This window comes from Erithacus rubecula, assembly GCF_903797595.1.
Source record: "Erithacus rubecula genome assembly, contig: scaffold_540_arrow_ctg1, whole genome shotgun sequence".
NCBI lineage: Eukaryota > Metazoa > Chordata > Aves > Passeriformes > Muscicapidae > Erithacus > Erithacus rubecula.
The window spans coordinates 26,785-41,408 of NW_027635798.1; the positions used below are offsets into that span (position 1 = coordinate 26,785).

Below are 14,624 nucleotides of genomic sequence, written 5' to 3' on the forward strand. Positions count from 1 at the left end.
CCAAAATCGCTTCTCCTCTTCCTGCCTCTCCTCCTGTGTCCCTCCTCTTCCTCCCGCTGCTTCTCTTCCGTCTCTTCCCCCTCCTCCTCTTCCTTCCGCTCTTCCTCGGCTCCCAGCGGTCTCCCAGCGCAGCCAGAGCCGCTGGAACTGGGGTGCCCAACGCCCTGAGCGACCCCCAGGTCCCTCCCAGGACCCCTCAAATCCCTGGAACCGAGCGTCCCCCGCATCCCCTGGAAGATCCCCTCTTGTCCCCAAGCAGGTCGTTATTTAACATCTCTGTTTTTACCCTGGTTTGGGTGTTTGGGAAGGACCAAGGGAAATGCAGAGAAAATCCAGGCCACGGGGAGGAGGTGGAGCCCCCAGCCAGGTGTCTTCCCAACACGGATCAGCAGCACCAGGGCTCAGGGGGGCTCTGCCCACCGGGGATCCCTGGGGATCATCCAGCGCGGATCCTGCCATGGGGATGGAGCTGCAGCAGGGCACTGTCTTGGTTTGACAGACAGGTGTCTGCTGAGGAGCTCTGGAGCTTCTCTGGAAACGGAAAATGTAAACTCCCTCCCTCTAAATTAATATGACTTGGAAATTAAGGAGCTGCCTGGCAAAGATATAGGATTTAGAATAGCAGTTTTTCACTGGGAAAATTAAAATAAAAGTATAGTAATATAAAGACCAATAAACTGGCAAGGTCAGAATGCAACCTGTAACCCTGTTGCTCAGGGTGTTGGTTATAGTCTGAATAATGGTACCTGTAGTTTTCTTGGAGAGACAGATGTGGTTTTGTCGGAGCAATGATTTTGGAGAAGGGTGTAGTTACTTTTTTAACATCTAGTGGTGATGATGATAGGCCTGGTCTTCTTGTGGGAATTAAGTGGAAAAAGCTGCTCTGATGTTTCAAATTTCAGAATGAAATACTTGGCTTTCTCCTTGCCTGCGGCATCTCCCATAAGGTATAACTCCTTGTGGGGAGGAGTTGTGAGGGATGGGTCATAGAAGAGATAAGGAGCCCTGCTCCACCTGGTTTCAGCGGATGCTGATAGAATGTATACTTCTGCTTGCATCTTGCATTGCAACTTAAGACATGATCTACTCCTTATTCTATTACCATCTGCATCATAACTTAATTAACATTATTTAATTATATAATAAACCTTCTTTAAACTCTTCTATATATTTTCATCCACAGTGAAACTTTACACACAGTTCTTACTTAAGATTAGGTTTTTGTGTGGTACTCAATGGGTTTCTTTATCTTTCTGCATTACCTACTAAGTGTAACTAGGTTTTGAGCAAAAACAATTGTATGGGTGGGTTTTTCTTTGCTTGAGGTGGGCCTAATCTAAACAGTCTTAAAATGCCTTTTTTGTGTACTGCAGGGACTTTATGCCCATCCACTGTGTGCAAGGCTTCAGACTGGACAGGACTTGCTTGAGTGATGGACTCTCAGGTGTTGACTATTTAGGTGGCTTTTATTAAGTTCGTTTCTCAATTTTTGGATGTTTCCCTGCCAAGTGCATTTAGGGTAATTTTAAGTAGTCTGTTGTACAGTTCAACTTTGCTGGCAGGTGGTGTGTGATAAGGGATATGTTCTATTCATTCAATATCCTGGTTTTTGGCTGAGGTGTTTCTAAGGCTGTTCTTGAAATGGGTCCTGTTGTCTGACGATTCTCTCAGGGGTGCTGTGTCTTTATAGGACTTGTTTTTTTTGGCTTCAGACGGTGTTTTGAGTAGTAGTGTGAGGTACAGGGTAGGTTTCTAATGATCTAGTGGTGGCTTCTACACTTGTGATCACGTAGCACTTGCCTTGAGGGGTTTGAGGCAGTGTGATGTAGTTCATTTGCTCGGCTTCTTTATACTTATATTTGGAATACTGCCCCCATATTAGAGAGGCTTTATCTGTTCGGCTTGATTGATTTTAGCACATGTTATACAGTTATAGATAACTTGAGAAGTGCAATTTATACATAAAACTGCTTTTCAGTTTTGTGCCTACTTATAGGTGGCATTTTTGCCTTGATGGCTTGAGGAAGTGTGGGCCTATTGAGTTAGGAACAACTCTCTCTTATGTTGCTAATTAAAATTTATTTGTGACATCTCTATTTTTGTAGCTTGATTGAGTTGCTCCTTGTTTTAGTGTTCTTTATTAGCCTGACTTTTGGGGACGTGGCCGTCTACATGATGAACTTTTACAGAGAGTTTGTGTGAGTGGCAATGTTTTTGCACTCATCAGCAGCCTCAATTGGTTTTCTTTTATGTTGCTAGCTGGCCTTTTTTTACCTTTCTAGCTAACTTCACAGAGCATTGGTTACTATATATGATTCAGTACAAAGGTAGAGGTTTGGCCAGTTCTGTCTGGTCTGGGTGAAGGTTTGTTGCTGTTCATGGCCACAGCTGGAATTGTTCTTCTTAGGGTGACCAGGTAGAGAGGGCTCACAATGTGGCTGCACTCAGGAATGCATTCTCTAAAAACCTATGGCCCCTAGGAAAGCTTGTGTGTCCTCCCTGCTGGATGGTGGAGACACTGTGATGATCTCATTGATCATTTCAGTGGGGATCTGGCTCTGTCCATCTTTCCACTCTACTCCCAGGGATCTCTCAGGCAGCTCCCTTGACTTTGCTCTTCTCGATGGCAAAACCTCCTTCCAGCAGAATCTCGATGATCCTCTCTCCTTTCTCCATTGTGTTCCTCCACACAATGATGTTATTGATGTATTGCAGATGTTTTGGAGCTTTACCCTTTTCCAGTGCAGCCTGGATCAGCCCGTGGCAGATGGTGGGGCTGTGCTTCCACCCCTGGGGCAGTCGGTTCCAGGTGTACTGCACGTCCCCTCCAGGTGAAAGCAAACTGAGGCCTGCACTCTGCTGCCAAAGGAATGGAGAAAAATGCATTGGCAATGTCAATGGTGCCACTTTGCTGCCTTGGGCTCCAGCTCCTCCTGGAGATCCAGCGTGTCCGGCACGGCAGCGCTCAGCACTGGAGAATCAACGACTGGGAGAGAGAGGCGGTCTACTGACTGCTGATCAGAATCCAAATTTACTCTCAGCTACATGTGCTTATATACCATTTTTAGGGAAGCTGGTAATTTTTTACCACATTGGTTGGGTTAAACATCACACAGGCAAGCTTACACATTTTGCAACATTTCTATTTGATTCATTCTTCTTTCCTGTCACCAGTCTTGATGCAATGTTCATGGAGTCTTCAAAGCTCTTTTTGCTCTTGCCAAGGCATTTTGATAATCAAGCTGCTTATGCTAATTAAATCCACAGGACCCTGTCTTAGCTCCCACAGTGGAGTCACTTCATTCAAGGCACAATAGCCTACAGTCAATTTCTATTGTCTGTCAGACTTGCCCACAGGCAAACTGGGGCTGTTGAACGGTGAGTGGGTTTTACTGAGCACCCTTTCACTTTCTAGCCAGAATTTTATGGGTGAGGATAATGGCATCTTGATTCATCTGATACTGCTGGCTGTGTGCTGTTGAGGTGGCAGTTGGTACTTGTTGCACTTTCACCTTCAGGAACCTCCTGTAGATGGGTTTTCTGATAGTCCAAGCAAGGTGTTTAATTTCTCAATGCCCTCTGTCTCTACAGCAGCTGTTCCAAAAGGCCACCTGAGTCCCTTTGGCGCTTTGTAATAGCCATTCCAGAGGAAGAGTATGCCCAGAATTCATGGAGCCTCTGGGCCAGTCACACTGGGATGTTTCTGCCACCCCTTCCCAGTCAGGCTCATTTCAGCCTCCAGCAGAGTCAATTCCTGTGATCCCCCGTCACCCCAGCAATGGAAACAGGTTCTGCCCCCACATGTCCCAGTGGCATTAGGGTACACTATGCACCAGGATCAACTAAAGGATCTGATGTGCCAGGCCATTGGATCTACTCCATCCAAAAGACCTGGCTGTCCTGTGCCTCTCCCTGGCTAGAGGCAGGGCCCCTCTAACCCTGGTTATCATTTCCTTTCTTGGCATACATACTAGAGGTTATTTTAAGAGGATCCCACAGGTCATCTTCCTTTCTGCAATATCTGCCAGCTTGGTCATGGCAGGTTGAGGCTGCCTTCAGTTGAGTGGAACTCCCTCTCTTAGTACTTCCCTCCCTGAGTTGATGCACCCGTGCTGCCAGCACAGAAGTGGGTTTCTCATTTTGCCTTTTCATCATTTCCCCATGGTTGTGCAAAAAGAACCCCAGGTCAGCTCCTGAGGTGTACCCTCTCTCCCTAGCTGGGGGATATTGGGCTCTGACTTTGAGGCCTGTGACTGGCACTGATGCTGCACTGATCTTCCTCACCTCTTCCCTTATCTCCCTCATCTCTTCCTTAAACTCCTCTTTGAGCTCTTTAACCACAGCAGAGACATGAGCCTGCCTCGGGCCATTGATCACACTCTCATAATTTCTGAGCTTGTTGCTGACAGAACCCACTGTCTCTGGGTTGTTATCAGCATTAATTGTCACAGTCTTCTTGGTCTGCTTCTCTGGCACCCATTATTTTGTGGAGGGGATTGCAGGAATAAAAGAAAAGGAGCCCATCAACTACTGAAGAGAAACAGTCACTGACAGGAACCAGTGGGTGAAGAAATGTGAGGGGGGAAAAGGCTGAAAACATGAGGTGCCAAGTGTGAGAAATGTGAGTGGAAGTAGGAGAGAAGTGCGAGGGAAGAAGAGGGTAGGAAACCTGAATGGGAAAGGTTGAGAAATGTAGGGGAGAAAATGGAGGGAAGTGTGAGGGGAATAGAACGATAAACTTTACTGACAGAGAGAGAAACAGGCAGAAAATGTGAAGGGAATATTGTGAGAATCCTGAGGGGGATAGAAGAAGAAACCTGAGGGTAGAAAAAGGCAGAAAACCTGAGTGAAAAAAGGACACAAAATGGGGGAAAGAAACTATAAGGAACATGAGACTAAAGAATTTTAGATGTGACAGGAAAAGTGTGAGAAATGTGAGAAGAAAAGGCTGGGAAACATCAGGGGAAAAGTGACAAACATGAGGAGAAAACTTTGAGAAACATGACTGAGTAAAGGAGAGAAACACGAGGGCACAAAGTAGAAAGGATATGAGATAGAAAAATTGCGAGAAACATGAGGGAGGAGAAAGAACAGGAAACTAGTGGGACAGTGCGGAAATGTGAGACGAAAAGTGTTTGTAAAAAGTGAGCTGAAAAAAGTGGCAGAAATGAGTAAAATTTGGGAGGAAACATGGCAGGAAAACTGGGAGAATTGCAATTGGGAATAGGAGGAAATGTGAGAGGGAAAAGGAAAGGAAATGTGAAGAGAGAAAAGGACAGGAGAGAAGGCAGTATTGGCATAACAGCTGTCATAATTCCTAACACATTCCCCAATACATTTGTCTATTTGGACAAGCCCAGGGCTTCTCTGTATGTGCATCTCTCCCTCTGCCTTTATTCCTATTTGGAAGCAGCCAATCAGGCAGGATTTGCCTGGCTGCAGGAGCTGCTCCAAGCTGGAACGTGACTGGCGGTGCTGATTTCCAGAGGCTTCTGTGTCCCAGGGGGAGGCAGGGCAGGATGGGCTGGAAGGTGCTGGCGCTGCTGCTGCTCTGTGCCAGAGAGCCCCGGCTGGGCAGGGCACGGCGCCCACTGCGCTGGGGCTCTGTCTGCTGCCACAGCTGGGCACACCTGGGAACAGGGTATGGCAACCTGGGGAAACCATGGGGTTTGTGGGGCTGCATTGCTCTGCACACACCCAGGGCACCTGCAGCACAGAGAGCTTTGGGCCCCAGAAAGATAAACCAGAGGGGAACTGATGGAAAAGATTTAATTTTCGCCTTTCAATAGAAGTGACTACAGTGAAAGTTATCCAGCAGGTAACTGCCAGCTCAGGGTGAGAAAGGAGGCATTACTTTATTTCATTTCTGGGTGCATTGGGAACCACTTTTCTAAGACGTGCTCACTCAGAAATATCACCTACTCGTTCGTAACCAGGCAACTAAGACACCCTCATTACTTTGCTGAAACTCACAGGCTCAGCATTCCCCCAAATTTTTTTTATATATTTTAATCACTTCTCAGAAGTTATTGACAGGAGATTAGGAGTCTCTTGAGTGTCTTTGGTCATCATTTGGGGAACATCCTACCCCTCAAATTCTCCTCTGATGGTCAAGAGCCTCCTCAAACCATTTTCTTCTCCTTGAATGCAGTCCAGTAACCTTCTTAGGAGGACCATGGTCTTTATTCTCAAAGCTAACATAGCCACTTGCACACATTCATTATTGCACTGAAGAAATAGAGGGCTCAGCACTGTCTGTTAAAGCCAAAGGAATTAATGATTTGTTACAGTTAAACATTTTCTTAACACCTTCCTTCTCTGGGAATTACCCACAAGCATTTTGTCAATGCACCTTGAAAATGCTTGTGCAGACTGAAACCACTTTGGGTTTTTCCCTCAGAAATTAAAAAACGTGTACTGAAACTCTTCTGCTCCCTTCCAAATCAGTTCACTACTCAAGCAAAAGCCTCAGGCTCATCCTCAATTTCCTCTGTGAGATACGAGGTAATATTGTGCTGCAGCCGAAAGGTTATTAGAAAAAGGATGGAAAGTTGTTGCTTCTAGGTGTTATTTATGGATTTGGATTTGTTCTAGTCAGTTTGTAGGGTGTTACTGTGAGCCTGAGAGTGGGGCAAAGGATGAACATCAGACTAAAAATAAGTAGGATAAGAGGGGAGGGGACAGACATAAAACTAGGCAGTCAGGAGATAACACAGGTTCTCTAGTTTTGTCATGATCCACTGAACCTGAGCGGGAGTTGTGATGGTTCGTTTGACCCCAGGGTGAAAAAGACAAAAGGGAAGAGACTCAGGTTTGTTTAGCAGAAAGCAGCAATGCAGTTTATTGCATGTTAACAATAAAGCTTTGTGCCTGTGTGAGACAGAGAGAGGGAGAGAGAGAGAGAGATGAAGTAAAAAGGGTAGAAAGAGAGAGAGATGAGATATATTTATCAACAGACGGGACGCATCCTTGTGATCGTCTGATGAGATCAGACGTGTCTTCAATCCGTTCGGGAGAAAGAGATCTCGGACTCTTCTTTAAGACAGTCACTTTTTATAGTCCTTTTCCAAAGTGAGTGGCCTCCGCCCAAATGGTGGGAAGATTTATGGACTATTGTGTGTGGAGATCATAGCCCCATGACCCAGGAGCAGGGACAGGGTGCAATAACCAGCACCCTGCAGCGTCCCATGACAAGCACCAGGCACAGCTACAAACAGCCCTTGGCCCACAAGCATCCACCTTGGCCAGGCCAGAGCTCTGGTTCAGGGCAAGTGGTGCAATTTCAGGGCCCAGTCTCTGATGATGGTTCTGAGGCAGATCAGAGAAACTCAGACTGACTTACACCATGGAATAAGAAACCACAGCTATGAAGGAAAGAGCTTCATGTGCAGCTGTGAGTTTTTTGAAACTGTGTGGTTTTGTAAGGCTGCCAAGTAATGGAAACAATAGGCTGATTCTGTAACTTGGGGGAAATTCTGATTTGGGGATGTGAGTGCTTGAGAGCTGTAACTGCTTGGGGCTGCAACATTATATGAGGCTGAGCTGTGAGAACAATCTATGACTTCAATGACTTCAATAACAAACTCTGATTTGAACTCCGACTTCAACTATGTTTTTTTTTTCTTGCTTGGGCTTTGGCTTCCAGCTTGGATTACCCTGGAACTGAGCAGTAACTGCAGTACCAGGAGGGGTCCCGTTGCTGGCTCAGGAGCAGCTCCGTTGTCCATCAGCAATGTGCCCGCTCCTCCTGCACGCTGCCGCTCCTTCCCTTGCAGTGCCAGCAGGAGCTGCTCCCTGCCGCCGGCAGCTCCTCTGCCTGCAGTCCCTCCCAGGGCTGCCAGGACAAGCTCCCTCTTGCCTTGAGCCCAGTGCCTGCCTGCACCTTGGACTGGCTTTGCCAGGTCTCTTTTATCAAATGTTTGACTCCCAGACTTCAGCCACAGCCCATTGGTTATTTTGAACGCCAAGTAGATTTATACCATGAACCGTTTTGGTTTTACCTAAGAGATGAATCATTAACATTGTGCTGCTTTCTTGCACCCAGTGTCCCCTTAGACCAAGAACTGTTCCTACAGCTTAGTTCGTGGCGATTCCTGCACCATTTTATTCCACACTAAAGAAAATCTATCATTTTCCTTACTCAGTTGAGGCTGCATCTTAGTGCAAACATGTGTGAAAAGACAATCAATGTCATAATCCCATTACATTTTTCCCCCTCTCCAGCCAGGGTGCTGCCTGAGGGGGTTCTAGAGATGGACCACAACTCATAGACAAATAACCTCAGACAGGTTCTATTACCCACAGATTGACAGACCTGTGAGGAATTGGGGGCCACAGCCTGTCATACACTCACCAGTGCTTAATGATCACTGAAGATATTGGGAAAACATTGATGTGGTCACTCATCATGGAAATGAGAAGTGCCCCAAAGCCAATTGCAGTTTCAAAGGGAAATTTATTACAGACTGTTACAACTGCAATGCTTTTATATGATGACCAATTTCAGGTCAATGATGGGTACAGAATGGTACAACTCTGCTGACTCGACAGATAAAGATAGAAAAATCCATTTCAGTTTCCACAATCAAGTATGTTCCATGTCACTAAGTACTGCCTACACACACACATGCACACACACACATATATATATAGATATGTTTGGATATAAAGAACCAAAGATCAATAGAATGATCTGAAAATCCACAGAGCAGTTCAACACTCAGTGGAGTCTTGGTGTTTTCTCAGCAGGCTTTGCAGGGAGTTCTTAGGAAATGTGTGGCTCTGCTGCCATCCCAAATCTGTGCTTTTCTTGCCCAGCCTGAGTGCACACAGGGCATGTGCTGGGCATGGCTGGAGATTTTCATGGCCAAAATCCCCCAGCATCATCACCTTTACATCTGCTCATTGCTTTGGATAGCACAAATCACACAACACCCATCTCAGCTGGCAAATGCCATTTCTTGCAGATTGTTACAGCTGCACTGCTGATCAACACATACACAAGAACTGATTTCAGTTGAAAAATGTCATTTATTACAAATTGCTACACCCACGCTGACAATACAGAACTATACAGATCTCAGTGAATGTTAAAAAAAGGGATTTATTACATTACTAAAACAATGCTATGCAAAAATATACAAATATCAACTTCAATTAACAAAAACTTAATTTATTGCCAAACTCTAAAACAACTCACTATACACAAAGATCACTTAGGTACTTAACAACTTAACTTATTACATACAAGTGTACAGCCCATATAAAAACATGAACATATGCACTCCCACTGTAAATAGCCCTACACTAAGAAGTCAGCAGTTAATGTTATACAACTATAGTACTCCATACATGTTTTAATAGACTTATATACATAAGTGTGCATATATATATAAATATATATAAAACTATAACAATCTACTGGTCTACATATAGATTAAATATTACATACTATATGTAAATAGATATATAAACCAAACCCATCAATATACAAATAGCACTGTACCAATATATATATCCATGCAACTACTTCAAAACAAATATACAGCTATACATCTCCACATAAATGTTAATGCAATTACACATATAAATAGATCAATATACAAAGAAAAACATAAAAATAGAACATATACACCTATGAAATTACCAATACACCAATTTAAAAGTCATATACCAACAACTGCATCAATACAAATAGATTCTCTACACAAATGAAAACCCAGGATATAGAATTAAAGTCAGATATAACAACATAGACATGTATTTATCATATGTTACACAAGTAGCATTTTTAGATGCATATATACACATATATGGAATTACACACATATATGTATATATACACAGACATACATAGCACATTTATAAATATAACAGACATGGAATTATTCCTGTACAAATAGCAAACCACATAAGAAAATATCCATATCATTATCCCTCTCTATGTGCAAATCCATGTCTCTTTAATGAGAACTCAAAGAAGAAAATCAGATTCCAGCATCTCCATCTTCAAATCCTCTCCCTCGGTCTCTTCGTCCCATGCAGAGCAGCTCTCCTGGACAGGGACAGCAGATGGGACATCTGGGAAGCAAAGAGAACACTGAGTCAGGAGCAGGGCCTTTCCCTTGGCAGCACCTGCACTTCCACCAGGGAAGAGAAAATCTCAGAGCCCCTCCAGGATTGCTGGAAAGCAGCAGCAGGCCGAGGGGCCAGGGTGTGGCGAGCGCAGCGCGGCGGGACTGTCCCGCAGCCCCGGCACAGCCGGCACAGCTCCCGGGCCCTGCCGGCACAGCTGCCTTGCCCCAGGACAGCCCCTGTGCCGGCCGGGGCAGCTGCGCTGAGCAGCCCCAGCACGGGCAGGGCCGCTCCTGCCCCTGTGCCGGCCCCTGCCCACGGCCACAGCCCACGGCACCCTCACCCCACCCTGCCCCACCGGCCCTGGGGCCTCACCAGCCTCTGTGCCAGCAGCAGCTCCCTGCTCACTGCTCTTGCTCGGGGCCTTTGGCTTCTCCCTGCTGGCTCCTGTCACTCCTCCTGCTGTCTGCAATGTCTTCACTGCAAGAACGGAGCCTCAGGAATTGGTTCCATGCCTGGCAGAGCTGCAGTCCTGGACCCCTCTGTGCTCCCTGCTGGCCCCTCCATCCCCTCAGCCCCGCCAGGCTCTCGGCAAACCCCAAGTCCCCTTCAGTTTCTTCAGACCCCACAGTCCTCTCACCCCGCTCAGTCCCTTCTGACCCATCCCGTCCCCTCAGACCCGTCACCCCCTCAGCCTGTGCCACTTCCCTGTCCCCTCAGTGCCACCATTGCCCTCTGCTGCCCCACACCCTCAGCCCCAGCAGCACCTCAAGGTCACCGTCCCTTCAGTGTCAGCGCCTCCTCAGCCCCTCAGTCTCACCGTCCCTCAGCAGCTCCTCAGGGGACACTGCCTGGGGCCACCGGCAGCTGCCACCGCTCCAGGGACACCCAGGGCTGGAACTGCTGCTCCGCCCGGCCCGGCCCCAGCTCGGACCAGCACAGGAAGAGGGGACAGAGGGGCACAGGGGACAAACAAGAGATGGAAAAGGAATCAGAGAGGGGAAACACCTTAAAAATGCAGCCTAGCCCTACACAGCTCAATCTGTGGATCTAAATTCCGTTTACCTTTAACTAAATAAATATAAATATAAATATAAATATAAATGTAAATATAAATATAAATTAATTAATACTTAATAAATGTATTACTAGCAATAAGAAATAATAACATATATATAGATATTAATATTACCCTATTAATATATAAATGGAAATCTGAAAATCTATAAAAGAATCTACATGGATATAAAAATATAACTATAGAAGTCTCTAAATGTATCTATAAACAGAGGGGTTCCACCTGCCCGATGGTCACAGGCTCTCCCCCGGTTTCTCCCTGGCACGCAGGGCAGCCCTCCTGGCAAGGTAGATCAGATGGATATCTGGGAAGTAAAGGGAACACCCAGTCAATATTGGCCTCCGTCCATCTTTCCCTTTGAAACTTACTGTCCTTCTGTCAAAGACTGTAAGAGATGGCCTGGAAGGCAGACTCTCAATTGGGAATTTCAGGCCTGCTCTTTAAAGAGCTGGAATCCTTCCAAGTTTTCAAAACATTTGATCTTTTGAAGTTTCCCAATAAACTCACAGCACCCACAGTACAAATGACTCCCATGAGAGCTTGAAACACACAGTCCCAGCTCCCACAAAGAAGCCCAGCCTTGTTCTTTCTCTGTGCTGACAGAGAGACCTCAGTCCTCACTGAAATGGCTGAGACTGAAGGGTGCTGTGAGCTGAGTTATGAATCCAAATTGGGATACCCAGCTTGGTGACACAAATCCCACAAGGTCAGGTTTATTCCTGTCTCTCTTGCCACACCAGAGGACTCAGTGTCAGAGCCTCTGGAGAAGCGAGGAGGGCAGGGCTTGGGGAGGTTGTCTCAGTGCAGGATTTGAACTAAAGGCATGGGAAGCACCAACCCTGCAGACAAGAACTCAACTCTTCTGATCTCCCTGCCTGTCAGAGGCAGGCTCAGAGCAGCCCTCTCACATCTCTCTAAACCAATGGGGGCTCTCTCCTTACCAAGCTCCTCGGGTTGCTGGGAACTGTTCCCAGAGCTCTCAGTGCCAGGCAAACCTCCCTCTGCTGCAGTGTTGTTCACAGGCTCCCCTCCTGAAGGCTCAGAGGCAACATTAATATTCCCCTTGAAAGAGAAACAGAAAGAAATAAACCCTTCTTGCCAGCTACATAATACATGTGGTCCAACAACACCATGCCTCACATACTTAATATCTTGTTCCTAAGAAGAAATCTGGGCCATAAACACCTTCAAAATTCAGATTTGACTCCTCCAACATGGTCCAAAAGCTGTCAAAGGTGACAATGCTGAATGTGGGGGTGACACTGAACACATGGATGGCTGCTAAGGAAGGAGTCCTGCCAGTTCCTGGATCAGGGAGCTGCTCCTCCCTCCACAGCCCTGTGCAGAACAGTCTCATCCAGGCTGCAGCTTTGTAGAGATTGCATGGGAACACACATCTCTTCCCATACAGATGCCCAACAGCAAGGTGATTGAGCTCTGGAACATGGAGAGCAAGACTGGGCATTTTGCCCAGCTAAGGATTTCCCAGATAGAAACTGGACTGCAGGCACCACGTTACTGAGAGGACAAGAAAGCTGCAGCTCCAGCCCATCCCCAAACATGGCTCTGGGAGCACCTACACACACGGCAGGGCTCACACAGCAGCAGCAGCTGCAGCCCAGCCCTTGCTTTCCCTTGGCCTTCCAACACAAAAGAGGCAGAGCCCACATCTGCTGCTGCAACAGAGGCACCTCTCACATGCCCCTCCCTGCATGAGACACTTTGCCTTCAGTGCCATTCTCTAAACACTCTTCTGTTCTTCCCATCAAACAAAGCCTGGTAGAATGCACAAAGCTTTCACTTCCTCATCACAAATGGCCCCACAGGAGGAATTCTTCCCAGGAAAAGGAGCACTCAAACTTGGCCAACAGAGGCTCACACCTCTCATCCTCACTCAGGGGAGTGATTTTCTCATTTCTCTTCTCTTGGAAACCTTACTTTACCAAGAAAATCCTTCCCTGTCCATTCAGAACTGAATTCAAGAAGCCTTTGCTTCTCAGCCAAGTAACAACTTTCAAAAGCTCCCAGTCAGCCCCTTTCATCCCTCTTCAGCAGAGTTACCTGAGCAGAGGGAGACCTTTCAGGCGGGGAGGACGAAAGCATCTCCTCCAGTGTCTCAAGCACCATGTCCAGATCCAGTGGGGGCAATTCCTCTTCCCCAGGAGTATCCCAGAGCCACCTGGGGGCTCTCCATGGTGCATAACCAGCATAGCCAGCTGCAGCACTGGGGGCTGAAGTGCCTGGAGTGGCTGCAAGAGTTTAAACACATTGGTCAGGCTCCAGAATGTGGCTTTGGGACACGGAGCTCTATGCTGCCTTGGATCAAACACCACAGGAAGCACACAGCAACCTCAATTCCAGAAACGTACTCAAACTTCACAGGGAATTGGGAGAGTGAGCTCTCCCTCTTAAAAAGTCTTTCTTCTGAATGATATGTATGTATATTAAAGGATGGATTCTAAAACTGATCTACACATACGCAAAAGCACTTTATAATCACTGCCTTTTCTATCTCCCCATCAGCTTTTGGAGTTGGTGGCTTTGCAGTTTCTCATAATAACAGACCACAGGGAGCGGATTCACCAAGGAAGAGCCCACACCTGCAGACACACATCCTAAACGTAAACTGTGAGTTTCTTCTAAAAAGTATCCTTGTGGGTGAGGCTGAATTCTATAGCTGCAGCTGCTCCAGGGATGCACAGAGCTTATGGAATTTTAATAACATTATTTGAAGGAGAGACAACCTGTAAACTCTCAATATCCCATCAGGGTCCTAGTTTGACTAGATTTTAAAAAAGAGTTTACCTGACACTGACCAGTTGTGGACAAAGGTGCTTTGTTTTGATCTTGTGCCCCTACAGAGAGGCTGTCTGGAAAATGCAAAGAACCCACTCCAAAACGGCAGCAAGGAAAGGAAAAGCAGATAGAGATTCATTTTGTTTTTACGGTTCTGCTTCCTCCACACTTGATATTTCTACCTGATTTGCACTTGAGATCAACCCATGACAGAGCACAGCAGGAAAACATTTCAGTCAATTTTCATGATTGTTCTGAAAAGCAAGGATAGAAACTCTTCCCCTACCTGATGGCCAGTAGGATGGCAAGAGCTGCTCAGGAAATGTGCAGCTGCTGCTCTCTGGAACTGTCACCAAAGGGCTTTGGTGGTTCACGGGACCTCGTGGAATGACAGGCTGAGGCTGGAATTGAAATGTGTCTGTGCCTGGCTCCACTGATGAAGCCCCCAGAGGTCCAGAAGTGACAAATGCTTCCTCAGGATATTCTGGGGAAGCCTCACACACTTGAGCAGCTGCACTCATCCTGGAGCCTGGAGGCACCTCTGAATCCCCAGGTGAGGCAGCACTGTTGGCTGGGCTGTGCTGCTCTGAAGATTTGCAGCTGCTGCCCTCTCGAAGGGCCCTGCAGGCAGCTTCAGGGTCGATGCGAACCAGCGGAATGGTGAGCTTGCGCAGAT

At 46.7% G+C, this 14,624-nt stretch overlaps 1 long non-coding RNA gene across 1 annotated transcript; it reads right to left on the reverse strand.

The window, feature by feature from the left end:
* Positions 1–11,291: 11,291 nt before the first annotated feature.
* LOC306816366 lies at positions 11,292–13,390 on the reverse strand. Its single transcript, XR_013777651.1, has 3 exons — positions 13,214–13,390; positions 12,094–12,214; positions 11,292–11,456 (listed from the first exon to the last, which is right to left on the reverse strand). It is a non-coding gene; the product is annotated as an uncharacterized lncRNA (long non-coding RNA).
* Positions 13,391–14,624: the final 1,234 nt, after the last annotated feature.